At 50.6% G+C, this 26,910-nt stretch overlaps 1 pseudogene; it reads right to left on the bottom strand.

Moving 5' to 3' along the window:
- LOC146871134 (parathyroid hormone/parathyroid hormone-related peptide receptor-like) overlaps positions 1-26,910 on the bottom strand; it is a 166,308-nt pseudogene that overhangs the window by 2,675 nt on the left and 136,723 nt on the right.

Here is a 26,910-nt window from a genome sequence, read left to right as displayed (position 1 = left end):
CCAGTGCAGTTTTATTTGCATTCTGAGATTCGTAGTCGTGCTTGTACAATAAGAAGGAAAAACCTACAAGAATCAGAATGCAAAGGGACAAAACGCTTAAATAAGAACTTCACTCTCGATATGGGGGCAGCTTACGATAAATGTCAGCCTATGTGCCCCCTCACACTAGATCCATATGCCTCAAGTTCCTCACACTTCACATGGGCCTCAAGTTTCTCCCATTTTCATGTGCCCCAAGAGCCTCACACGGTTTTCCTATCTGCTTCATGCTTTTCACACTAGTCTTTCATTGGCCTAATCCCCCTTACACTCTCTTCATGTGCACCAAGCTCCTCGCACTGTCTATCCTGGGGCCACAAACGCCTCATGCTGCTTTAACATGTGCCTCAGAAGAGCCATAATGCAGGCTCCTTCAGCGCAGAGGGGCCCCAACCCTTGAAGAGACCCCCCCCCCCCCCTTCAGGCCAAGGGTAATGGTGGTGCCTGGGATCAGATCACGACTCCATAGCCTGTACTGACTGCACCCAGATAAACTGAAGGCCATTTGGGAAAGCGAAGCACAAGAAGACGCAGTGGCGTCACTAGGGTTGGTGTCACCCGGTGCGGGTAACTCATGGTGTCACCCCCTCACGACTTACCGCATGGACCTCCTCTGCTCCGAGTCCACCAGTGGACACAGTTGGCAAATAACGGGACCATACAAAATGGTCTGCTGTGGCTTTTCTGCCCATAAACGCCCAGGGGTCTGTTTTTAATATCTCATTCATGTCAATCCAGCCCAAGCTTGTCATTGTCCATTATTTTGCGCAACTCTGCCTAATGTCTCGGCTACTTCTTGTAAAGTTTGCAACGTTTTCGCTTTCTTGCTGCTTAAACATCATTTTCAGCGTTTTTGTTTTAATGTTTCAAAGTTCCAGTATTCACTCCAGTCGAACGCGCAGACCTGTACTTCAATGAAAGTTCTTAAAGTCCAACTATGGCTTTTCAGCTTGATCAATACTATCTCGCTGAGCATTCCTTTATTTTCTGAAAGCGTTTAGAAGCAGTTCTATATGTGCGCTATACAGTTCAAGCATTGGCAAAGGTCTGGCCTTTACTCTATCATTTACAACATACACATAATATCTCTCTCGCTAGGCTGCATTACCCTTTCTCTACAAACACCCATGCAACATCGTCAAACACAGTCACAAAAGAACATCTTGGTGGTGATGGTTTTGCAGTAGCGGACGTTATGGTGGTAGTTGTGGTGGTGATTATAGTTGTCATGGTGATTAGTGCTTTTGGAGAGTGGTGAAGCTAATAGTGATTTTAGTGGTGAAAGGGGTGAGGCTGTTATGGTGGAGATTATTATCATGGTGAGGATAGCAGTGGAGACAGTGGTGGTGGCGTGGTGCAGTAGTGAAAATGATGGCGGTGGTTGTGGTGGTGATTGGAGTAATTATGGTGGTTAGTGTTGTTGGCGAGTGGTGAAGATAGTGGTGCTTTTGGTGGTGGAGATGGTTGTTAAGGTACTGAGTGCAGTTGCGACAGTAGTGGAAGTGATGGTGGTAGCTGTGCTGGTGATTGTAGTCATGGTGATTAGTGCTGTTGGCAAGTGGTGGAGATAGTGGTGGTACAGGTGATGCTGGTAATAGTGGAGAGGATTGAAATGGGGGTGAGTATAGCAGTGGATACAGCGGTGGTGCAGAAGTTGTGATGGTGTTGACAATGATGTTTGAGAGACAGTGGTAGCAGTAGTGGTGATGACTGTGATAGCGGTAATATTGGTGGTGATGACTGTGATTTAATATCAATAACCAGCACCTAATATTCAAGCCCGCTAAAGGCAGTTTAAATTCTGGCATTTACTTTCTTCGTAGTCACTATTATTACAATAAATCATTCAGAAGACGAGAGAATCATCTTCTAATAGAATATTACCCTACATTAATACATTTCTGAAAATGATAGTCATATTTTGCCCCTCTTGCACAGTGAGCTACCTTTTTAACAGACCATTTGAACCATCTTCCATCCTAGCGCGCTGCAGTAACGTGTCTGCAGTCATGGTTGCATGTTCCTCACAAGCAAATACAATATAAGATATATAAGTACATGTAATAAATGTGTATAGGAAATCATTTCGAGGAGGGTTGGTTTGTTCCAGTGCAGTATCGTAAATTAATGAATGTAATGTATTTAAAGATGAGACACAGGCATACATCGATTGTCTAGAGAAGTGTTACACTAAATATCAGAGAATGGAGAGGGAAGGGAGAAGGACAGCCGATAGAGCATGCAGGGGGTGAAATGATGGCAGAATGGGGAATGAAGTGAAAAAAGCGAGGGGGGAGGAGGAAGTATATTAGGAAGTGAGAGAGAGGGGCAGAGAGGGGAAAGACACCAGTAAAAGAAAGACATCAATACACAGCAAGGAAGAGGGAGTGTGTAAAGATATAAACATATGGAGGAGACGGGTAATACAGTGAAAAGTCAGAGGAAAGGGCGAGAGTAGGGAAAATATGGAGCAGAGGTGATGAAAGAATGGAGTAAAGATGGCAGGGAGAAGGGGGAGAGAGATTAGGAAAGGACAGAGAGAAGGAATATACTGAGGGTTTGAGGAAGAGGGGGTGGAAAATGTGTCCTAAAGAAGAAGGGAGGAAGAAAAGGAATCAGAAAATCAAAGGTAGAGAGAAAGGAATGAAGGATGGCATGGAGAAATGCAAGGAATTTCAAAAGTGACGGGAAGTAAGGAGTAGAGAGAGGAAGAAATGAGTAGTCCCACAATGGTCATGAATTCATCTTTTGGCACCTGCATGACACTCAGACACTCTACAAGCCTGGAGCCATAAACTTTGTTGAAGAGACAGGGAAGGTGACAATCTATCAGCAGCCAGGACCTCACCTGTGAGCAGCAGGAATAAAAAGAATAATAAAAGACATAGCCCGAAGTGTACCCGCATACATGCCATCAGACCGGATTCAGGCGAGAGACTCCCGATTTCTAAAGTTAAAATGTCTTTATTAATTCTAGCAGCCTCTCGTCTAAAATTGCCTCGATTTCCAGTTAATTCGGGAAAATATACTAGTCCACCAGTTTTTCAGTATCTCCCTCTTTCCTGTTTCAAGTATGCTCCTGCGACCCCTGAAGTACACGAGCACACGACAGAATGCAGAAATGCAGAACACTATCGTAAACTGGGCGCTGATGCACAACAGTACAATGGAAACGTATTTTAAGGAGCCTCGTGCGCAACACGAGTCAATTCATTCAGTGCACAGACTCACTGTCAGCTGAAACCTTACCTTACCGTTGATAATGGAATCGCCCACCGCCCTGGCCTGCACTGAATAGGCAATAGTAGGCCAAGGCCACTCACCTGCTGAGTTGTAGGTGGGGGGGGGGGGACTACCTCGGTCGGCCTTGCTTGGAATAAAACTAAATTATAGTGGCAGTGTGGCGACGGCGACCTGAGACCTCCTCACCTCCTCGTCCCTCGTGATGCCAAGTCACGCGCACTTGGGGGAGGGGGGCCAATGCGCATGCGGGATTCAGATTCCACCCGTAAAAAACATCGCCGACTGCACCCCTCTAGTGACGACGTGACGTCACTGCCGAGGCGCGCAGACGCGGCGGAGGAGACAGTGCGCGCTGCGCACAGGCACCTCCTGTGAATAGAACAAGGTTAGGTTGCGTGCGTCGTCGTTGTGTTTCTGTTTCTAATCTGTAGTCCTGGACTGCTGGTTTCAATAACATTGTGCACGGACGGTTGCAGTGCACCAGTGACCACACAGACAGTGACACACCAACCGGACCGGCCCTTTGGTGTCACCCCCGTGAAGGTGTCACCCGGTGCGGTCCGCACCCCCCAGTGACGCCACTGAGAAGACGTCAACTGTTCTCTGTAGAAGTCAAAAGAACAGTTCCGTTCCCACTAATGAAGTCGTTCCCACAGCACATCATCATTTCAGTTGAAGTATTCAGGTAAGTCGAAGAAGACATCCACACTAGAAACTGCTCCTTCCCTGCCACCCTCGATCTCCAGAGAGGGTACAAGGGTGTCGACATGCCTTCTGGTCTCGCCCACAATCTTTGTTGCAGCCAGTTGCGCTTCTTGTCCTGAAGCACACTGAGTTTCCAGGTTCGTCTGCAACACTCCAGCAAGCAGAAGCCTTGTGGGAGGCTATATTGTAGATTTACTGCACTTTACTGGTTCCCTCTGGTACACCTTTGGGCCCAAAGGATCTATAGGGGTCTCCAGTCGGACTTCCACTGGCGGGTTTGCTCTTAGCACCATCAATGCCCCTTGGGCCTGCCTCGGGGTCAGCAACCTCGTCTCCGGAGCTATACTGCTCACTGGCTCTGCTTGCATCAACGCCAATGCCAACACTGTTGATGCCAGATGAGGATATAGAGCCTATTGTACTATCCAACTCTGAATTAAATCCGCCACGACTTTGAGTGAAGTCACGGCGGCGTCTACTGGCGTGCAACCATTTGTCAACCCCTCCGATTCTGATAGATTGTCTTATTATAATGTAGAACCATAATGTTTTTGGCACTGATTCGAATAACAATGGCTATGAGGCTGCGGATGGTTAGGTTCACCCTTATGATGAAGAAAACTAGTATGAAGATCTTCAGAACGCCAGTGGGCTTGACACTTCCCCTGATACTGACCTTGTGTCTTCCCAGTGGCATGGTGTGGAGGAAAGCACCTTTTTCACTGCAGTGATGCAAAGGGCAGCTGAGGTGTTAGTTTTTACTTCAATGCTTAACAATTGTAAATCTAACACATTATTAGAACTTTTATAACCTAGCAGACTCTCACTGAGCCACTTGATGAAATACTTACTGACACCCTTCAGGGTACCTGTGCTAAGCCTTTGTTGGGGCCCACAGTTAATAGACAGGTTGCCTGTCACCATTGTCCTGCAGCTGGCGATCCTGCCTTCCTAAAATGACATCCCACTAATGTCCCATCAGCAGGGTCAATCCCCACTGCCTCCTGATGTGAGCCCAAAAGAATAGAAATCTTTGCCAAGAGAATTGTCTTCTCCATGATCCTGACTCTGAGATTAATCAATGCCATTTACTTCCTTTACCATTTTTCCATGCCCTAGGCTTAAGTTCTACTGTCTGATCGGAACGAGCTGTGGTTATCTTTTGTGCAGCCTATTCAGTACAGCACCAATGTAGCACAATTTGGCTTAGGCTCAAAACTGGACTGAGTACTTGGGACGTGCCATGGGTAACAGGGTGGCTCTCCGGTGCCACACCTGAATAAGGTCCACTAGCTTTTTCAGGGACATCCAAGCATATTTAATGGACATGCCTTTTGACAGCTAATGCCTTTTTAGTGATAAAGCAGACTTGGCCTTGGTGAGTATGAAAGAGAGCAGAACCACAGCATGTTTCCTTGTGCCTTGGGCCTTTCTGCTCCCACAAGGCAGTTCCACTAACAATTTCAACCTCTCCTTGGCTACGTTAGATGCTTTTCCATCCATTGATGCCAGACTCCTATTCCAGCAAAGCAGGATTTTCATCCCTGTCATGGCAGAGTCCAACAAGGCAGCGGAGACAGCGTGCACCCAATCCCTTGCCCCTCTATTGGCCACAACTGCAAAACCACTTAAATGTGTCCTTAACGGCACACAGCCACCCTATCAGAGGCAGGGTCCAAACTTTCCTCCAAGGGTGGCAAGCAACTATTGACATGCAGGTGGGTCCTCCAAATTGTTCATCTGGCTATGGGCTATGTGCCTCCATTCCTTTCTACCCCACCACACCTTCTACCGACTTCATGACTGCCGATGGACTGACCATCTGTCCGGCTTACGACATAAAATAGCTTAAGGCCAAAAGGGCCATAGGTAGGATTTTGGTTTTGGTAAAGGGAACTAGGAGTTATTCCTGCTACTTGCTTGTGCCGAAGATGGATGGAGGCCTTCGTCTTATTTGAGATCTTCACCCAGTCAGCGCCTTCCTGCAAAAGACAAATTCAAGATTCAAATGCAAGCCCTGGTCCTGTCTGCCCCTGGAAACTGGATGGTGGCGTTGGACCTGGAGAGTGATTATTTTCACATCCTTGTCCTCTGGCTCCACAGGCGCTTCCAAAGTTCACAGTAGGCCATGAGCATTTTCAGTTCTCAGTGCTCCACTTCAGTGTCACCAGTGCTCCTCGAGTGTTCACTAAAGGGAAGGCGTGGCTTTAGCACAACTACGGAGGTCAGGGTACCAGTCTTCCCCCTTCAACGACCGTTTGCTGAAGGTGAACAGTGAACCTTTTAACATCGTTGTGATTCACTGTCAATGATCCGAACACATGACTCTTTCGCAAGCGCTTCCTTGGTACAGTTTCGGGCTTTTCCTTTCTGAGAAATTGCCATTTAAAATCCTATTTGATGGTAAAGTCGGATTTTAAATCACAATATTTAAAATGCCACTTTTAGATATGTGTCATTTTCCTGCCCTAACTATTTGGTGCCTGCAGCCTGTTCCTGTGTCACGTGACTGGGTAAAGTTGGCAGCTGGACTTTGTATATTCCTCCAAGACAGTCACACAATAGAGAGATTAGGTGTGCTTGGATGAGCCATCACATGCAGGGTGTGGGGGGGGACTAGCTAGCCATAACCCCACTTACAATTCAAAAGGCTGTGCCCTGTCTTCACACAAATGACTTCATACCAACCCACTGTGCATGCAGCCAGGCTGGATCCTAGGCAGGGGAGGTAGGAAATTCCAAACACTTCTAAGGAAATCTTTAGAAACTTGACCTACTTCAAAGAAGGCACCAGGTGTAAAACTAGATCCCTCAGACCCACTCTTCAGTTCACTCTCTGGACCTGGGGAAGAACTCTCAGAGGACTGCCTGCTGCTGTGGCCTGCTTTTTACTTCAGGAGGCTGCTTTTCTGTACCTGGAAGGACTACTCTCCTACCTGAAGCCTGCCTTGACTCCTCAGAAGTCTGCCCTGCTGCTTGAGCGACTCTAAGGGCTAGTTGGTTGGCTTCTTCATCAAAACCTCAGGGACAGAAAAAGCTCCAACCATCTTGAACCCACACCCGGACCCAGCCTGAATGTTTCCTGAACGTCCAAGTGGTGCCTCTCCAGTCTTGGACCCTTAGAAGTGGTGCTAAAGGTGCGCAGATATTCAAACTTGGGAAACGTTTTAGCTAAAACGTACTCTGAGAACCGCAAGGAGACCTAGACCTGCCTACGTGTCAATCTGCCCAAGGTGCTTCCCCAGTCAACCTGACTTTGCGGCAGCTTCTGCTACTTTCTTCTCCACAAAAGCAAATACTGTTCAGCAGTCCTTTGGAAAGGGGTATCCAGCCTCGTGGAGCCCTCTTGGGCTAAAGCTTGGTTCTTTATCCCGCTGGAGATTTTTGACTTCCAAAAAAGAGACTAAATCTGAACTTAGAAATCTTCACTGCAACTTTATCCAGCAGCTCCAGATGACGATGCCTGCTCCTCAGACACCGCCTGCAGCCTTTTCCCGCTGAGCTTAATGTTCTCAGACATTTTTCCACAAAATTTCTTCTGATTCCGAAGGTAAGTGTCGACCAGACCCAATCCCACGTCCTGTATGCGACCCGCGCTCCATCGAATTTGGCCATATTTTTCCAACTTTGATCCGATCTCACGCAACCCAATGTCCGCGGTTGGTGCTTTGATCTTTAATATGCTAGTATTAAGTATTAAGTGCAAGTCATTTTTGATATAAACTGACAAACTCATAAAACGTTGGGATCGTAGTGAGAGGGAGTAAGTGGTTAAAGGAAAAAAGGCAAAGTGCATAAAGATCAAAATGGAGATATAGATTGCAGTTGGCACGAGAAAGGTTACGTTACACATAATCATCTTCAGGCAGGAGCAAAGAGAGCCACTTACATTGCTGCAACCATTCGACAAATGGAACCAGATATGTCTAGGTCAAGGGAGAACCTCGTGGCTTCTAGAAAAATAAGGTCCCAGATCTGAAGCTGGTCTTGTAACTTGTAAATTATATTCTCGTGGGTCGCCCGCTTTAAACATCTCAACCAGCCACTTGTTATGGCTCTGGTGTGAAATTCTTTTAGTGTCTTAAAATACAGAATTTTGCTATCTACCTACTACCTACCTTTTCGAGACTTTGCCAATATTTGACATGTCATGCAGTAAGGCCAATGAAATGTTTACCGGTAAGCCATGGTTGCTGATTGTCTTCATAGTAGCCCAGATTTATGACCAGTACACCCCAAACCATGGGCTTGACTCTGGCACGTGGATTATGCAACAGCTTGGCTTTCTGCACATCCAGTAGTTCACATCCAAGTACAGGCTGGCTGATTTCAAATGGAAGGTGATATATAGAAAAGGATGTTTCACGAAGGCCCTTGTGGCTCAAGCATAGAGGTTGACCCCACATCATCGCTGTATGTTTTTGAGTCAATCTTTTGCCAGTGTGCCTACAGAGCTCTTTTATCTTCCCTGCAAAACTATTTTATTGGAGTGCTATAAAGGTCTGAGATAATGTTTCTTACGAACAGTACAATCTTTAGGCAGTGTATCATTTGTAGGTAGTTCCAGTGCTGTGAGGAGTCAATGTGAAATTCATACTGCAAATCATGGAAGGATTCGAGAAAATGCTCTGAGAAAGTGGTGCCCATAGTTATCCACAATTGGCCTGTCCGGGCATTCATTTTGTTTTTAAACTGAACTTGGTGCCTAATCTCTTTCTTTTCGTCCCCCCCCCCCCCACCAATTGAGTCATTGGTGTTTGAGACCCTACTGCTACCCCAGCAATGGATAGAACTGTAATGGCCATACCTGTGGCAACTGGCCCCACACTGTCTCTTCTAGCCTCAAAGGAGCTGCAATGTTATGTTTACAGTTTTGTAAAGCGTGACTGTTACCCCTAAGGGTGTCTTGGCACTATGCATCAGCAAAACAAGGTGATTTTGAGATTTTAAAGAAAAGAGCCTGTTTTTTTTGCTTGTTCTGGAATTTAAGCTGACATAGAGTCTGATGCAGAGATGGAAAATTAAGACAGTGTTTTGTTCAACCACCAATTCTGATAGTTTAACCCACAGGATAGTGACAAAGAATGGTACATTGCCCTCTAGGAGATGCACCCATCCCTCTGAGGGAAACCCCAAAAGATACTTTGTGCTTGCCTATGACCCACCCCCAGTGGTGCACCATTTCATGTGGTTGACAAGACTATCAATTGCTGATATGGAAGGAACCACTTTCTCATGAAAAGGGGGAGTAGAAAATAGTAGTGTTCTAGGCGAGAATAATTAGTCCACTGCATGACTGTCAATAATTTCTATGACATAAAAGTAATGAACTGTATTGCATAATAATCTGTGCCTACTGATGACTACTCATGACTTAGGTTCATCCTCTGAGGACAAAGAATGAGTCTCAAAGAGCAGGAGTGGTTCCTTATAAACACGCCCTTACCTTTGTGCAACACCTTTGTTCCCTCTCCCCCTGCAACTACCATGGGCCGGGCCACTACTTCACCTTTAAATGCCAATTGCAGCTGCGTATTTACTCTAGTGATGGTGAGCCACACGCAGCTTCTTTTCCATGGGAGAGAGCTGGCTGGCACGCCTACTCCCATCATTGCTGTGGGGCTGAGGCCAAAAACACCAAGTCTCCTTTGCTGATATTGAAGGGATTGAGCTTCAAGTGCCTGCCTTGTCCATTTCCTGGTAACAGCTCAATTTCAAATGCATATTGTAGACCCACTGGGGGCATGGTGGGCTGCAGTAACCAAAGGAGGTTGAGACTTGGCACATACACACCTCACCAATTGCAAGCAGCTCCCTCAGATAAAGTTAGGCCACATGATAATTTATATATTTGACAGACCAGAATTTGCGCTCCTATTCAGGTTGTTTGGCTACTTACTTCCCTGACGTAAGGCTAGCTTGAGTCTGGAGTAGGCCTTCTCGCGTAACACATGCAAAGGCCATTGTCCATGCTAAGCCAGAATTGGTTCCTGAGGTCAGGTGGTGTTGGTAACAGTCCAACTCCAGGATTGCTCTTAGAGGTAATGATGAAATATTTTGATTGGAGCTTCCATTCGCCTTTAAGGATTGGCTTGGTTCATCTGACCGTCTGAGGATGGCTTGATTTTCGGAGAGAGAAGACTTACTAATGTAGTCTATTTTCTCCACCTGGTGGTGCACTGCTGTAGGGTGCCTGGAAAGGAAAATATCCTTTTCTACGTTTAGTGAGGAACCTGCCACAGTCCACCCCTCCAGCTGTGTGGGGCATACAATCCACGAGGTAGACTCTTCTGGCCAAAGGAAATTCAGTTGCAAACAGCTGGTACCTAATCGAGTTTTCTCCATCGGAAGTAACGTAATAACCAGTTGCTATATATGCTTTATTGGTTCAGTTGCAAAAATTGTCTGTTTTGCTTTGGACTGCAGCATTGTTTATGGTTATTTGTCTCGATGAGTACGACAGCCAGTTGCAGTTCTCTCTTGCAGATCTCCTCACTGAGCTTTGACACATTGCTCTGTCTCCATTCTGTAAGTGTAGCTTGAAGTCATGGAAGTTAGACACGTTACTCTTTGCCCTGTTAAGATCAGGTTTGGACCCCAGTCCAAAAACAGGTACTCGAATGAAGCCACAAATATCAGAGCTTCAGCTTTTCAAAAAGACTTTAAGAAATGAAAAAAGAAACCTATTTTTTTATCATCAATATTTTCATTCGATTTTCAAACTTATTCGTAAGTTGTAAGCACCAGCAACATTAAGACCAAAGTGGAGCCAGTGCTTGAATGTCCATTAAACTCCCACATTTCTTTCCGTCTGAGTGCCTACCATGAGGCTGACATAAAAGGCAATGCCTCGATTTCCGGGTGATGTATGTACTGCTTGGCCCCACAGATTGCTCCTCCTGCCTCTGTGCGATCTCTTTCCAACCTATATTCTCACTAGAGCGTGGAAGGGCTCCTCATGAACAGCGCCGAGCTGTGGAAGCCATGCTGGAGAGGGCTGATCCCTCTTTTCAATGACAGATGAATAGTTCTCAGACATGGGATGATAAGCACTGCCACACTACAGCTTGTTTATGGTAAATCTTCTGGCGGCTGAGAATCCTCCAGCTGAAATGACACTTGTGGAGGATGTGACATTCTCACTGCTTTTAACGGGATTTTATGTTACCGCCATTTTATAAATTATGAAATTAGTTTTCGTTCGGCCTGACACTCTCAAAGGATGGGACGTGAAAAGCTTCAGTAATTTAGGCCATGAAAGAGCACAAACTACACAGGGCACTTCTGTCCTTCTGGGTGCAGCGTCCTCCAGTCGCAGGGGTAGCGTTAACATTCGAAGCACTTTCTGCCGCTAAATGTTGCCCAATTCTCATTTTAAATTCTGCTTCGTTGTGGTCACCGAATGTCATACAATGAAACTCATCAAACGGATTTTTGTAGTAATGGCAAAACAGTTGTTAGAAAACCGATGGAACTTTGCAATGAATGTGACAGCAGCAGCAGCAGAAGAAGCAGAAAACCTATCGTAAGTAAGGTGACCCTAGTGTGGTGATTGGGCCCTCAGGCCCTCATGTGTATAAATGACTGACACAGGACACCAAAGTACTGGTACAGCAAACTGGCCACGAGCACGTGCGCTCGGCCCCTTTTATTGTCAGGGTCACCTGACTCGTGACGCCTGTGGTGGGTGGGTGTTCAGTGTGGGTTACAGTAAAGTGGAACACTAGAATGTATCCAGCCGGATACTACATCCCTCCCAAACTTTAATGAAAGTTAAACCAAACGAAGTCCGAACCTGTGGGAGAAAACGCACAAGTTACAAACAAAACATTGACTGGCGAGCAGGACTTCCACGTAGTCTCTTTGCTGATGGTCGACTGCCGGCGAGGGTGTTCTGACAGCCGGGACCACTCTGTCTCTTTGGCACACTGTCCAAGTGCTCTATGGATGCGTGATTTGGGACTTACAACGTGGAAGTGCGCTTCACAGTCTCTTTCTTGTACCGCCGTCGGTGGAAGTGTGGGTGGAATGACGGTGGACCCCCGTTATTCGACCTTCCGCTGTATGCCCTGGTAGAGGTGTTTCCTCCAACTAGTAGTTGTCTTCTTCCAGGACTCCCCGGTGCAGGATATCCCTCTCACGGATACCCCTCTCTCGTGGGTGTCCCCTCTCACGGGACGACCCGGAGGCCCTTTTGTTGCCAGGCTTCCACTGGAACGGTTGACCGCGCCTTGTCGCTCCAATCGCGTTGGAGGAGTCGCTGCGGGTCCTCTTTCCGTGTCCGAAGTTCCACCTAAAAGGGTGCTGTTGGCACTTGGTCCTTCGCGCTCTGCCTCTGTTCTCCTAGGATCTCCAGAGCCAGCTTCAACAGTCCATCTCTCGTCTTGGGATCCGCTGCCACCAGTGTCCCTGAGGCCTCTGCCCCTTGGATGTCCACGGTCCTGTTTCCGTGACGTCCCAGAGGTGGTTGTTACCAACGGACCGGCCTGCTCGTCTCTGTCATCCCCGGGTGACCTTCGGGTTAGCGCATCAACGTATACTCCCAGTGGGGCTGATGTTGTTTTCCAGGTACTGGGTCTGGGTGTCCATGCACCTTCTCACTCCCCTCTTCGGGTACTCCTTCCGGTGTGTGTGTTGATCTGTCACGCACACCTCTGTGCTCTTCTCCTTTCTTCTTCGGGTGTTCTCCTTCTGGTGTGTGCGTGTTGATCTGTTACGCACACCTCTGTGCTCTTCTCCTTTCCTCTTCGGGTGTTCTCCTTCTACTTCCACTGCGACGTGATCCAGTCTTCCTGCCTTTTTTTTTCCGTCCTTACCAGGCTTCCTCGTGTAGCGTGCACTCTACGCGTTTCCCTCTGGTCTTGTCCCGCCACTCGGACACTGTCTTCCTTTCGCTCTGTGACTGGACCAATCATCGCGACCTTCTGTCTCGTAGTTGCTTCTGATGTTGAGTGATGTTACTGGACCTCTTTTCCTACTCCTCCTGGTCCTCTTTGTGAACCTCTCATGGGGTCCTCTTCACTGACGTCCCTTCGGACTTCCTCTTCTCTCCAGCTCTGACCTCTTGGCAGGTCAGTGCACTCTCCGACCTCTTGTAGGTCTACCTCCTCCTTACGACCAACTGGTGGTCAGCGTCGTCCTCCTTGCGACCATCTTGCTGGTCGGCTTCTTCCTCCTTGCGACCATCTTGATGGTTGGCTTCGTCCTCCGTGCGACCATCTGGGTGGTCGGCAACCTTCGCGCGACCATCTGGGTGGTCGGCAACCTTCGCGCGACCATCTGGGTGGTCGGCAACCTTCGCGCGACCATCTGGGTGGTCGGCAATCTTCGCGCGACCATCTGGGCGGCCGGCTTCACGAGGTGCGTCACGTCGTGCGACTACCTGTGTTTGCTGAATTGTCGAGTGCTGGTGCATGCTTGTCTTCGTACCGTCGCGGTACATCTTCAGAGTCGCATTGCTCCTTGCGCTGTGTGATTTCTTGATGTGGTGGCTTCTTGGCGCCACTGGGTGTACTCTCTGCGCGCTCCTCAACCTCCTTTGTCCCTGGAGCCGTGTCCGCTTTTCTTGCACGTCTTCGCCCTTGCCAGGTGCTGAGCTCCTGAATCTTCGTTCGCTTCTCTGGTGTTGCTCCTTTTCTTACTATTGCAACGACAACCTGTGGCCACTAGGTACCGCTGCGCTCTCGCTCTGTCTCAGCTTCGTGCTTCTGGTGGTCTGCGCCACCGCTCCGTCGACCTGCTCCTGGTTGCTCCTCTCGGCGCGCTCGTGTCTTCTCTCTTCTACTTGCTCTCCTTCTGGATTTGCTTGTGCCAGTACTCAGAGCGTGTGCACTGCCTCACCATTGGTTGTGAGTTGCAAATAGCTGCCTCTGTTGTGCATTCACGTCTTCCTGATACTCTTCTGCGCACTCTTCACATAGTGTCTTAAGTGCATTCCGGGCTGCCACCCCGGGTTGCTCTTTTCCTTGCACTCCTTGTTTATTTACTTGATGCACCTCTTTTGCCATCAGGGCAGTTTTCTGCAGTCATCCCTTAATGGTGTTTCCGCCACTCTCCTTCAGTGCTGCTGAAGTGCTCTTGTTCCTCGTAGGCTGCAGTTTGTGCGCGATCCGCAACCGGCCACCAGATGGCAGTGCTACATTCTTTTCCCTAAACCTCGGCGCTGCCAGCTTCGTATGCTTTCATTTTTTTATTTTTTTTTGGCAGACTGTGCACCGGGCACATTGAGGCTTGCCCCCCCCCCCGGACAGTCTCACATTCTTCACCCCCGGGGCGGGCACATCCTCGGACGGCCGCCCTGCAGCAGGACCCCCCTCTGCCTTTGCGGTGAGTCTATTGTTCCTTTCGATTTTTCCGAGCCACGCAGGGGCACAATGCCTGTTCAGTGTTCTTGGGGGGGGGGGGATAAAAGCTGAGCAGCCTTGTGTGCCGATTCCTGCTCCCCGTCCGCCGCAGCTCCGCTTTGCTCACATGCTGTGCGGGGAGCGGGCGGAGGAAACGGTATTTGAAGATCGCGGTACAGCGGGTGGGCTCCGCTTTCGCTTGCGGTTCGTTCCGCCCCCGCAGCAGGCCTCCTCGTTCCACGGGCCCTGCGGGGGGGTGGGTGCTGCTCTCCTCCGGCCACGGGCCAGACGTTGCTGTTCCCCTTCTCCACTCGCAGGTTACTTTCATTCGTGTGCTGCGCTAGGGGGGGGGGTGTCATTACGCCTCCTGAACGGCCGCGGGCCGCAAACACTCTCTTTCTTCGCACCCCGCCGCAGCAGCCTCACCTTTCATACGCTGCGCGGCGGGCAGGGGTGCCGGTGTCGCTGCTTGACTGCGGGTGGGCTCCACTCTGTCATTCAGTTTCTTCCGCCCACTTCCACATCGCTACCGCCCCCGCAGCCGGTCTCCTTGCCTCACGGACCGCGCGGGGGGGGCTGCCGGTGTCGCTTCTGCTCCCACTCTGTCGCGGCGGGGTAGGCTCCCGTCCGCTTTTCTTCCTCGCTTGCGGGGTGGCGCCTTTTCGCGTGGCTCCTCACCTTCGGCCGGCGGGCCTCTTCACTTTCCGCGGGTGGGCACCGCATGGCACAAGCCTCTTCCGGGTGGGCTCCGCTGGGCGTGCTTTCGTTCTCCTACACCATGCAGATCTCGGCCGATGCGGGTGGGCTCCGCACGGCTCGCACTCTCCAACGGGCACAGCGGCAGGCGCGACGGGGTCGGGGTGGGCACCCGACTTCCTCGCCGTCTCTCAGGGGCGGCATGCACGCCCGCTGGTCTTCGATGCGGGGTGGGTACCCGGTTGCTGCTCACGCCCGGGGCTCTTCACACGCCCGGCGGCGATCAGGCGCTGTCCGTGCCTGCTGGGGTTGATACGCAGGCAGCTCTCACCCCTCCATTCATTTTTGCTGGGCTGCTGCACGCCAGGGCACAGCCCCCTCGTCGCCAATGTGGTGATTGGGCCCTCAGGCCCTCATGTGTATAAATGACTGACACAGGACACCAAAGTACTGGTACAGCAAACTGGCCACGAGCACGTGCGCTCGGCCCCTTTTATTGTCAGGGTCACCTGACTCGTGACGCCTGTGGTGGGTGGGTGTTCAGTGTGGGTTACAGTAAAGTGGAACACTAGAATGTATCCAGCCGGATACTACACCTAGTACCAAGTGAATCAGGAAACACGCAGGAAGCTCAGCGTAATAGGAGAATCGGAAAGCACTTGAGTAGTGATGTGAGATTGGAAACACATAGCGGGTAGGGTGGCAGGAGGAGATTAAGAAACAAAGGGGCATATCAGCAACAACCGGCGATAATTATCGCTAAGCGCAGTTAGCGCTAGGATAATTATCGCCGGTTAGCGTGGATTTTTATCGCTGAGATAGCGTGCTATTAGCAACGCTTATCTCAAAAGCGATAAAAATCCTAGCGCTAACTGCCAAACGTGAGATTATCGCTGGAAACCCAGCGATAATCCCACGAAGTTTGGCGATAGCTTGCTGATAGGGCCTCCCATACTTAGCCATGATATCCACCTTACATAGCATATCATGGCTAAGTCAGTTTCAAAGCAGGCGTAAAGAAAGTAGCGATAACAGAGGTTGTCGCTACTTTTCTTGTCGCTATGCTGCTTTGCGTGAGGCTTGATAATACGAGAAATGTCACTTAGCGACATTTCTCCCGTTATCCTGCGGAGGAACGCCCACTTTGCATCTCATTAGCGTGACCTTGCTGATATAGCGATAAAATGATCGCCGCTTTTCGGCCGAAAACAGCCGCAAAAGCGGTGATAATTTTATATCTCCGCCTTGTAGATATGCCCCCAAATTGGCTATGTTATGACGTCACAAGTGACGATACTGACGTGCTGTGGATCAGGAATAAAGCTCCCTGTTTTCCGCTTTTACTGATTTTGAAAGATAAATACAGACAAAATATTTTTGGATCTCTATTTATTTTTAAATGTGGATAAAAACGGAAATTGGGATGCTTTTTGAGTGATTTTAAATACCCTCTGCCAAGACTGCCAGGTCAATAACTGTTTGTATTGATAGGTAAGGGGGTTCAAAAAGAGACATTTTAGTAAAGAGGTTTAAACAGCAGTAGATATGCACAAGGTTGATAACGAAATGTGCATATATTTTCATATGAGTGCATCGATTTATCTTCTGCACGTGTTCATATCAATGAAACCTGGCAGGCATACAAGCATGACTGCATATTTATCAGTTAAATAAATGTGGAAAAATACCAGTTTCACCTTCATTGTTTCACATAACTTAAAATAAATATGGATAAATACAGATAAAATAAACAAAAAATAAATATGGATAAATACAGATAAAATAAATAAAAAATAAATATGGATAAATACAGACGGAAATGTCAAAAAAACAAATACTATAAACTGGGAGCCTTAATCACGAAGTAAACGTGAATTGTGACCTCTGATGAGCAAGCACACATGGGAACGGAACAGACCTGTGAGGAATTGAAGAACATCTCGTAGTGCATCTGAATCTGCCAGAGGATGCCCATCAGATCAGTCAGTGTAAGGCATGGCCATGAACACCACATAATGCACCCCAAACAGGGGCATCAGGACTAGGGTCGATTTCAGAAGCTTCCTGTGGGCAAGGAACAGACAGGACATTCATGATCACACTGACGTTTGTCTTATTTTACACAGAATACAAACCCCGTCCAGGCGGCGAGCACTCCCTCCCCGCTCCCCCCTGCTTGTTGCCATCGCTGCGCGCTTTTCCCTTAATTAGCACTTGACCACTTCTTGGTGCCTGAAAAGGTCGCAGTTTTATTTTTACAGCAAACATTTTGTAACATGAAATCTTCATATTTCAAATTTCAACATTCATGGTCTTGCTATAGTCCTTCAATGACCATGTTTCACTTTTATCTATTGTTCATTATTTTCTCAATTCGCATTCTGGACCCAGCCGCCCCAATTGCCTGGGAGAGTAGGGAGGTGCCCCAATCCCTGTGTTTCGATTCCCGGGTCTCGGCTTCAACTTGCTACCGATTTGGAGGGTGTCCCTTTCTGGGCATGCCCGGGCTGCAAGTGCCGTCCCGCTCGTCCTGTATCCTTTCTGGGCCCTCCCTTCTCCCAGGGGTCTCTGCCGTTTGGCATCCCAAGGACCTTACTTGAGCATCTACTCTATTTTCTTGCGGCTGGGTCCTTGTCATCTTCTCCGTCTGGTACCCCTGCCGTAAGGCATCCCCGGGGGCCTGCGGGAGTGTCATCTCTGTTCTTTCTCTGGCGGCACACCGCCCAATGGCTCCCCCAGTGCCCCTGGCGTGAGGCATCCAAGGACACTGTGTGAGCCTTTCATCTATCTCCTAGTACTTTCGTTCTCTACTAGGTTCCTCGTGTCAGCTCCGCCACGCTCTCTACGGTTTTTCGATCGGAGGGAGCTCCCCCCTTAGCTCGGCCTAACCTCGCTACCTCCTAGCTCGAATATGCCCACGATGTACCGCGTGAACTGTTCTATCTTCTGGGCGCTACGAGTGGTGTGGTGCCCCTACGAGGCCTGTCAGGATGCTGCCCCCCCGTCGCCATGCCTGTTTGCTGGCCTCTGGCCTCAGCTGTGTATCAGTTCCCACAGCAATCTGGATTGTTATGGCCCCAGGCGGTCTTGGCCCCGTTCCGCTGTTTTTTAGCCTTTTCGACAAGGTTGTTGTACTTTTTCTTACGGGGGCCCTCCCCTGGCCGAAACGCGGATTCCCCAGGGTCTTAACTTGACCATCGCCCTGACCGTGTGTGGCTTTTTGCACTGCCCTGTCCGGGTTTTGCTCTTTTCGAAAATTATAATATTTTACATGACAACAACAATTGGGTTGCCCTACCCACCTCGGGGACACCTCGCTCCTCGCTCTCCTTTCGTGTATGCCCCACCATTAATGGTGCCACCACTATGCGTATTTTTTTATTTTTTTTTTTGCTCTGTTTTTCTTACCAACTTGTCTTTTAACTGCAGTGGCCTGCAACTCACAGGTCTTTTCTTGTTTGTTTAATAGAGAAAGTGCTAGTTGCACATCTGCTGGACACTATACATCTGGTTTGTTCTAGCTAAGGAAGGTCTCTCAGGAGCCAAATCTCCCTGTGCACTCCATGCACTTGCGGTTATCGCTGCTGGTTGGGCAACTCAATAAGGTGGTACAGGTTGATTCTTTTCTGAATGGTACTTTGTAAAGTACTGGGACTTGTGAGGTAATTGGGACCTTTGTCATGGCTGTGCTAAACCAGCCTGGGATTTGTTGGCAAGCTTCCCATCGCAGGAGCTTGAGGCTGACCTTGATAAGCCGGCCACCCATTGAACCCTGTTATTTATCTACCGGGGTGGACGGATTGGTTTGGCATTGCACCTCTGGTGGAGCACAGCAGAGTGGGCACCTTGCGGCCTAGTGCCGACATACAACTCTTGATTCTGGGAGCCAACCTGTCACGAGCAAGGCACAGTTTTTTGTTTACGATCGCCTTCCTGGCGCCTCTACCCTTGCATCTGCCAGGGAATGTTTGTCCCCAACCTGCCAGACTACCGCTCCCGTCAGACGAATAAATCCTACTAACCCAGAGCTTCTTTTTTTTTATATATAACTCTTCCCTCGCGCCCCGTGCACCCTTAGTGCGCATGTGTACTGCTGAGGGGGAATAGGAGACCCCCCCTCATGATTCGACCCGTATTTGGCCTAAAAGCCCATTCCCTGTCCTCGAAATCGCCATGTGCGCGTATATCGCCTTACGCGGATCCTTCTAACTGGGAAGAGAATGCCGCTGTCGCCGTGACTCTGGCGCGCTGGTACCCGGGCACGGGGAGATTCGATGGTGTCTGCGGCCTACCCTAAAAGGGTAGGCACGGAGAGTTTGCGGGATTTGCCCCGAGACACAGGATGTTGAGCGTCCCTGCCGGGACTTGAACCTGGTTCCCCTGCTTTGAGCTCAGCCGCTCTAACCGTTAGGTCACACCACATCTCATTTTCCATATGACAGGGTGGGAATTACGATATCAGCTGACAGCCTGTCGGGGAAATATCCTTCATTTAAAGAATTGTAATACATGGGAGGCAGCATTGTCTTCTGTTCGTGCTCTAAATTAATCGACCGTGACTGGCCTCGAATGAGATAAAGCAACCTTTTACCCAGTGATTCTAGTGCCGCCATGCAAACATTATAACCATTGCAATCCTCAGAACCGGGCGACGTCCTCTGTCTGAACATTACTCATACCCCCTCATCATGCCGCGAAATTTACATTTCAGAGGGAAGTGGTCGCGCCGTGTGTGAAAGTTTATTAAGCCTTTGAAGCCCCTGCTGCAGCGTTTCTTCCCGCCGGCAATTCCCCGGCCTCACATAATGTCAAGAAAAACTCGTGCGATTAATTATCTTCCTGGGGGGAGATCGGTGTTTTGTACGGTTGTACGGTTGAGGTTTTGACTCCGTGAAGTTAGCGCAGCGGTTAATATGCCTGCTGCAAGGAACGTGTACCAAGTAGATTACATACTGCATATCGTGTAAACCGCTCAGCAGATTACTGCTTCCCAAAAGAGCCATCTTTATGTTACTTGCCATTTCTAACTTAAAGTCCCACTATAGCATAGTGAGCTATTGACTTCCCTCCCCGAACTGCAGGTATACCGCAACCTATACATTATTAGAAACTTCAACCATGCTGCAAAAGGAGTAAATTTGGCTATCAATCGATTCTTATTCTCAAAGAAAAAACTCCCCACTGCGCTGTTTCTTTTCCGCCTCTGCGTGCTTGCTTCCCTACACTTTCCGTCCTTTGGCTTATTTATCCTTTCCTATACCCGGATTCGACCTATGCTTGGTTATCTCTGTGCACTGCATGTAAAGTGCTCATGTAAAGCGCTCTGATACTTATCGCGCTATATAAAAGAAAAGAAAAAATGATATTTATGTCAGTATTCTGTCATGAAATCGATGCTGCCAGACCCCTGCGCACACACCTACGCAGCATCAGCTTATTGCAGCTTGCCCTGGAAGCCTCAACAAGCATAAGAGCAGCCCGGGGGCTTTGGTATGAAGGTCGATCCTTCGGCGGGTAGATCGCTCATGTCAAACTAGGTCATGGAGAAAATCCACCTTGGAAGGGAAGAGCAGCAAAGACTCTGCAAAACGCTGCCTCTCATTGGAGCCTTTGTGCTCCCAAATGTACAAGATTTATATATATAGCCATGAAAGTAAAAGGGTGACGACAAATGCTTGCCCCAGCCTGACACACTACAGGCAGAGAACCTTCTCGATGCTTTAATAGCGTGATTCAAAGCCTGTAAAACCCGTTGCGTTTAGATGCACTGCATGTGTGATGCCAGGTGCTCGGCCCCCTACACTGGTCGGAAGGCGCTATATAACAAAGTTGCTGCCTCTGCGAACGTGTGGTCATGGTGACTTGGTCACTGTTAAAGGGGTGCCAGCGAGTGCGTGATGGCGGTGGTCATTGGGGCGGGGGGCGCCCACAAACATTATCGCCCAGGGCGCCCCCAGCACTGTTGTCTTCCCGGCGGTTTACAGTGATCGGGCCCAGTCCGTGAAGGCTCGGGTCTGTTTTACCGGGCTCGAACCCCGCTCACCGCTGTAACATCTCCCTTCCTCGTGAGACGTGTGCGATGGCAGGTGCTCGGGCCCCTATCGCGGTATGGTAGTTCGGTGCGACCGGTGCTGCCGCACCGGGTGATGGCTTCCTTAAGGCGAATAAACTTTCCTGAATAATCATTTTGATTCAAACTGCCTGAATTCAAGCAGGAGTGCACACCCAATCTTTATAGTGAATCCCTTTTCTGTAACGCAACCATTTGGGGATCGAACACCAAGACCTACCGGACAGCTGAGTCTGAATTTTTTTTTTTTTTTTTTTTTTCAGAGTCCGTTGCGCCCACCAGACCACGGTGAGTGCATTTACTTAGGCGAAGTTATTGCAGAGGGTTACTATGCCTGCTGCCAAGAACATGTACCCAGTAGATTACCGCCTGCATATGACGTAAACCGAACCGCAGACTACTGCGTTCAAAAGAGACATCTTTTGCTCCTTGGAATTTATAACTTAAATTTCCACTATAGAATAGTGAGCTCTTAGCTTTCATCCCGGAACTGCCTATAAACCGCAGAACATACCTTATTAGAACCTTCCTTATTGTTCCAAAAACGGGGTTACTTTGGCTTACCTTTTTCACTTAATTTCGCGTCCGGGCTCGCCATGGGGGCACCGCCGCCCGCACCAGTCTTCCGCCTTTCGGGGGCACCGCCGCCCGCACCGACCCTCGCGTGGTTCGTGTCCTGCCGTGATTTTTCCCCAGTTGCTCGCTCGAAGTCGCCAGTTGCCCAGCTTCGATCCAGCTCTTCGCCAACCCCTGGTCGTTGCCCCTGTTGATCCGGGCACCGCCGTATTGGCTCCAAGTGCCCGTGAGTCCGGAATCTGTTGTGGACCCTGCCCGTCCCTCGACGACAGATGGGGGCGATGGTGATCGCCGCATTCTTTCCCTTCCGACGAAAAGGCGCGAAATGCCATGTAGCGTCCTTGCGTCCTCCTCACCGGTCCGGTTGGCTTCCCCGGCCTTAATTTCCGCCTTCCGTGCGATGGCGCGGCCTTCCTTTCCGTCTTTCCTGCGAAGGCGCGAAACCCCCGATGCCGTTGTTCCCATCATTCTTCCACACCTTACGAAGGCGATCGTGGGGACCTGCTGCAGTGCATACAAAGGTTGAATTCACAGCGGAGCTGCACCGAGCGGGAAAAGGACCAGCGCACTCGTGGAGCTGTGCATCTGACTCCGCGATTCCCTGCGAGGCTCTCTGGACACCTCGCTTTGTTTCAGCCGCTGCTGGTGAAGGGCAGCCCGATGTCCCGGCCTCTTCCGCTCGGATCGTGCCGGCCGGTGTGGAGGCTCTTGCGCCCACTGCTCCCATTCTTTCACGGCTATCAACTTCCCGCCGCTCTGCAGTCCCCCTCGCGTGGGAGCGCGGCCCCGTCGGCCGGAAAGTCGCCTGGAGCCTGCCGGGGTCCTTTGTCCTGCTGGTGTTTGGCGCGAAAGCTCGATGATCCCCGTAGGTCCGCCGATACTTCCTTTTCTTCATCTTCTTAAGCGAGGGGGAGCCTTGGAATTGAATATCTTGGGCCGTTGGCCCCTTTTAACCTCCCCCTCGCCTACCTTTCTCGCCCCCTGATTGGGGGGGGGGGCTTCCTTTGTTTGTGGGCCTATCATGCCCTCGCCGGCCTAGCCGGGTTTCCTAAGTGCGGGGGCGTGGCGTGGAGGGGTCCCGCCGCCGGCCGGCGTTCTACTCCAGGCCTCTATCGGGTCCGGCTTTGCCTTCCCCGGCCTGGGTCCTATCGCGGTAGGAAGAGCACATAAAAACGAGATTTCTTTGGTTGTTTTTTCACACTCCTTCTGTGATTTAAATAGAGGAGGTTCTTTTGGGATAATTTAGGGAATGTATTCAATATGGAGAGGAGTCAATTAAGCATCCCAAATAAGGACATAATGTCTCGCAAACCTAGTTGTTTGTATTAACAGTTGTACATTTGTTTTAATACGTGCACACTAAATCCTTTAATTTATTGCCCATTTACATATAAATTAATTGCACTGCCATTTTCTTATCCCATGTTGTACAATGCACATTTAGCCCCAACCCACTCAATCCCAATAATATATGGTAGCAGACTAGACTACGGAAACGCACTGTACGCCGGCATCAACAAGTCCCTACTCTACAAACTACAAACAATCCAGAACAGAGCTGCCAGACTCGCCCTTGGCATCCCCGACACGCACATTTCAGCCAACACCTACGAAGACTCCACTGGCTTCCCGTGGAGAAAAGAGTCACCTTCAAAATGCTAACTCACGCCTACAAATGCCTACACAACAACAGACCCAAATACCTCAACGACAGAATCAACTTCCAAGTACCAAAAAGAAACCTCTGATCTTCCATCCTTGCACTGGCCGAAACCCCGCGCATCTACAGAGCAAGAGCAGGCGGAAGATCCTTCTCTCACATTGCAGCTAAGACCTGGAACGAGGGGGAGGAGCCTAGCGCGCAACCAAGATGGCCGCCTAGGTGCGAGGCTCCCGAGGACCTCCGCGACCTCCTATGACTATCCTGAGCATATCCCGTCCCAGATGAGGGGACTGTGTTGGTGAGCCTGAGCTGAGGTGGCGCCCGTTTTCCGCTTCCAAATCGGACCTCGGACACCGACTTTAGCACCGATTGAGGTTTGCGGCCTTCTCCTAGCCGAACCCCGGATTTGCGTTGTGGGGCGATCCAGTGACGAAGTGAACAACAGCGGCGGGCTGGGCTTGGTGGCTCGCGTAACCCGCACTTTCACTTTCGCTTTCGCACCCTCCTTGCTGTCTATGCGAGGTTGGGTCGCGGGGCTTTGTGTGTTGGTGTGGCCTCGCCGGGGGACCCTGCCTGCCCGCCGGCTGTGATCCGCCCCGCAGATCTGGGGTGGCACCCCCCCGGAGCCCGTGGACCGGCTTGCCCGCCCTTCACGACGTGGCTGGTGCGACCGGGAGACTGGGACCATGGCCACGAAACAAGATGGTGATCGGGCAAAGGTAAAATCGACCCGGCGTGGCGCAGCCCATCAGTCCAACAGCATGGATCGCTATACCCTCCAGAAGGGATCTCCCGAGGTGCCACGCAGGTCCCCTGAGGGCCCTACTGATGCCCCCGATCTGCCCACGGACCTGACTCTGCGGGATGTCATGGGCGCCATCGCCGAGATGAAGGCCTCTGTGGGCCAGCGTTTTGATACACTGGCGCAGAAGATCGACTCGGTCCTCGTGGATGTTGGCCTGGTAAGGGCCGATCTCTCCAAGACCAACAACCGAGTCGATTCTTTGGCACACACCGCATCGGGCCTTACGACAGATGTGGCGGCCCTACAAACGGAGGTGCGCCGGCTTGCTCGGGCGAGTGCGCTGATGGATCGCCGCCTGGAGGACTCCGAGAGTCGGGCCCGGAGGAACAACATCCGTATCATAGGGGTGCCTGAGGGACGTGAGGAGGCGGCGGCGGACCTTTTCGTGGAGGACCTGATTGTTACCCATCTCCAACCACGGGGGCTGAGTAAATTCTTTGCTGTAGAGAGGGCCCACAGGGTTCCCGGGGGAAGGCCTAAGGTCGGAGCCGCTCCGAGACCTCTCATTGCCCGGATTTTTAATTTTCGGGACAGAGACGCTATCCTGCAATCCTCCAGACTACAGGGACCGATTAGACTTGACAATATGGACATTAATTTCTATCCTGATTTCACCCCTGCGGTTCAGAAGCAGAGACTGAGCTTCCTTGGTGTCAAGCGTCGTCTTCGGGACCTAAATCTCAAATACGCCATGCTTTTCCCAGCTAAGCTGCGAGTGGAGGTGGATGGTCGCACACACTTTTTTGATCGTCCCGAAGCGGCCGGGGACTGGCTGGATACTCTGTCTCGGGATCGGGATCGGGGTGGCGGGGGGGAGCGGCCGGGGGAGAGGGCTCGCCGGATCAAGACTGAGGGACTAATATTAGGCCTCGCTCGGGACAAACATGATGCCACTTTTGACCTTACGTCGGATTGCTTAAGTTCCCCTCCTATGGGGGTTGTGTGGGGTCTCTTGGGGGTTCTCCCTCCTCCTCTGGGGGTTTAGTTAGTTTAACTATCTATGGGGCGACAGGCACACTGCACGTTGGGGGGGCTGTCTGGGCTCATGCAGGGGTGCAGGGAGGGGGGAGTTCTGTTGGGGTGGGTGGGCAGGGATGGGGTGTTGTTCGTTATTATCACAAGGCAACCCTTTTTTTGTGTTGGTTCTACTGTGCTCTCGGGGGGACGAATGAGGGTTTCTGTGTATGATGGGGGTAGGGAATTAACTTTGTTGTCGTGGAACGTTAATGGTCTGGGGGACAGGATCAAACGAGGTGTGGTCCTACAGTATCTGAAGCGACTCTCGCCCGATGTAGTTTTCCTGCAGGAGACACACCTTATTGGTAATTCCTTTTGCGCCATGAATCGGCGTGGCTACCGCCTCGTGGCCCACTCGGGCTTCACGTCAGGCTCGAGGGGTGTGGGTATCATGGTAAAGAACTCGCTCCCGTTAGAAATTGATGAGGTGCTCCACGACGACAGGGGACGTTACACTGTCTTGGTGGGGAGAATGGAGGGCAAAGTGGTTGTTTTTGTGTCAGTGTACGTCCCACCGGGGTTGCAGTCGACCACCTTTGCAGACCTGGGGCGCCTCCTCCTTGGCCTTCCGGGGGGGCTTCTGGTGGTGGGGGGGGATTTCAACGCGGTGGTTTCTGGGACTGTGGATCGTCACCCCCCTAGGGACCTCCCCCGGGCACAGGCGTGGCTATCCGGCCTCATGGACACACTGGGATTGGTGGACTGCTGGCGCTTAAAACATCCCAAGCAGCTGCAATACACTTTCCACTCGGGGGCCCATGGTAGTCTCTCACGGCTTGATTATGTCCTTGTCCCGGCGGCCTGTGTCGGGAGGGTGGGGGAGGTGCGCCATTTGGCACGGGGTATCTCGGACCACTCCCCGCTTCTGCTGCATTTCGATGTCTTTCCGAGGGGTGAGAGCAGGGTGGTCCCAATCAATTCCTGGTACCTGCGTGACCCCACCATTCGCGCTGACTTGATTAAATCCCTCCAGCGCTATTTTGATGAGAATGTGGGGTCAGTGCCTTCAGCTATCTCCCTGTGGGAGGCCTTCAAAACAGTACTTAGAGGGGAGGCCCTATCCCTTATTTCCCACGCCCGGAGGCGCGAGCGGGAGGAGGTGACCCGGGTGGAGGCTGAAATAGCTGAGCTGGAGGGTAATCTAGAAGACGGGGTGACGGATGCTGCACTACATGTCCTCCAGCTCAAACAAGCGGCTTATAGGGCCCTCGTTACGGAGGCGGCCAGGGGCCTTAGTAGAGAGCAACAGGGGCGACTGTATGATGTGGGTGATAAGGCTGGTAAACTGATAGCGTGGTTGGATAAAAAGGAGAGAGCGAATCGTGTGGTCCCGCTGATTGAGAAAACGAATGGTGTGTGTGTAACTGAGCCAGAAGAAATTGTCTCCTGTTTCGCGGATTATTTCCGCGAGGTGTATTCCCCGGTCTCTTCTTGCTCGGAAGAGGATTCCCGTGCCCTGCTTAGGGATATCGCGCTGCCTTCCCTTTCCGGGGAGGACAGGGTGTCGATGGACGCCGCTCCCACCTCCGACGAAATCGCCCTCGCCATACGCTCGGTCGCTTCTGGCAAGGCCATGGGCCCGAATGGTATCCCTATCGAGTTGTATAAGCTGCGACCGGATACATTGGCGCCTCACCTCCGCGCAATGTTCCTCGCGGCCCACTCGCTGGGCTCCCTCCCGCTTGACCAGCGTCTGGCTACAATCGTGGTGATTCACAAGGAGGGGAGACCTCGGGATCGGGTTACTTCTTAT

This window comes from Triturus cristatus, chromosome 1_1 (assembly GCF_964204655.1).
Source record: "Triturus cristatus chromosome 1_1, aTriCri1.1, whole genome shotgun sequence".
In the NCBI taxonomy this organism is placed as follows: Eukaryota; Metazoa; Chordata; class Amphibia; order Caudata; family Salamandridae; genus Triturus; species Triturus cristatus.
The sequence above is the reverse complement of the archived record's forward strand: the minus strand, read 5'-3'. Positions and strand labels throughout refer to the sequence as shown.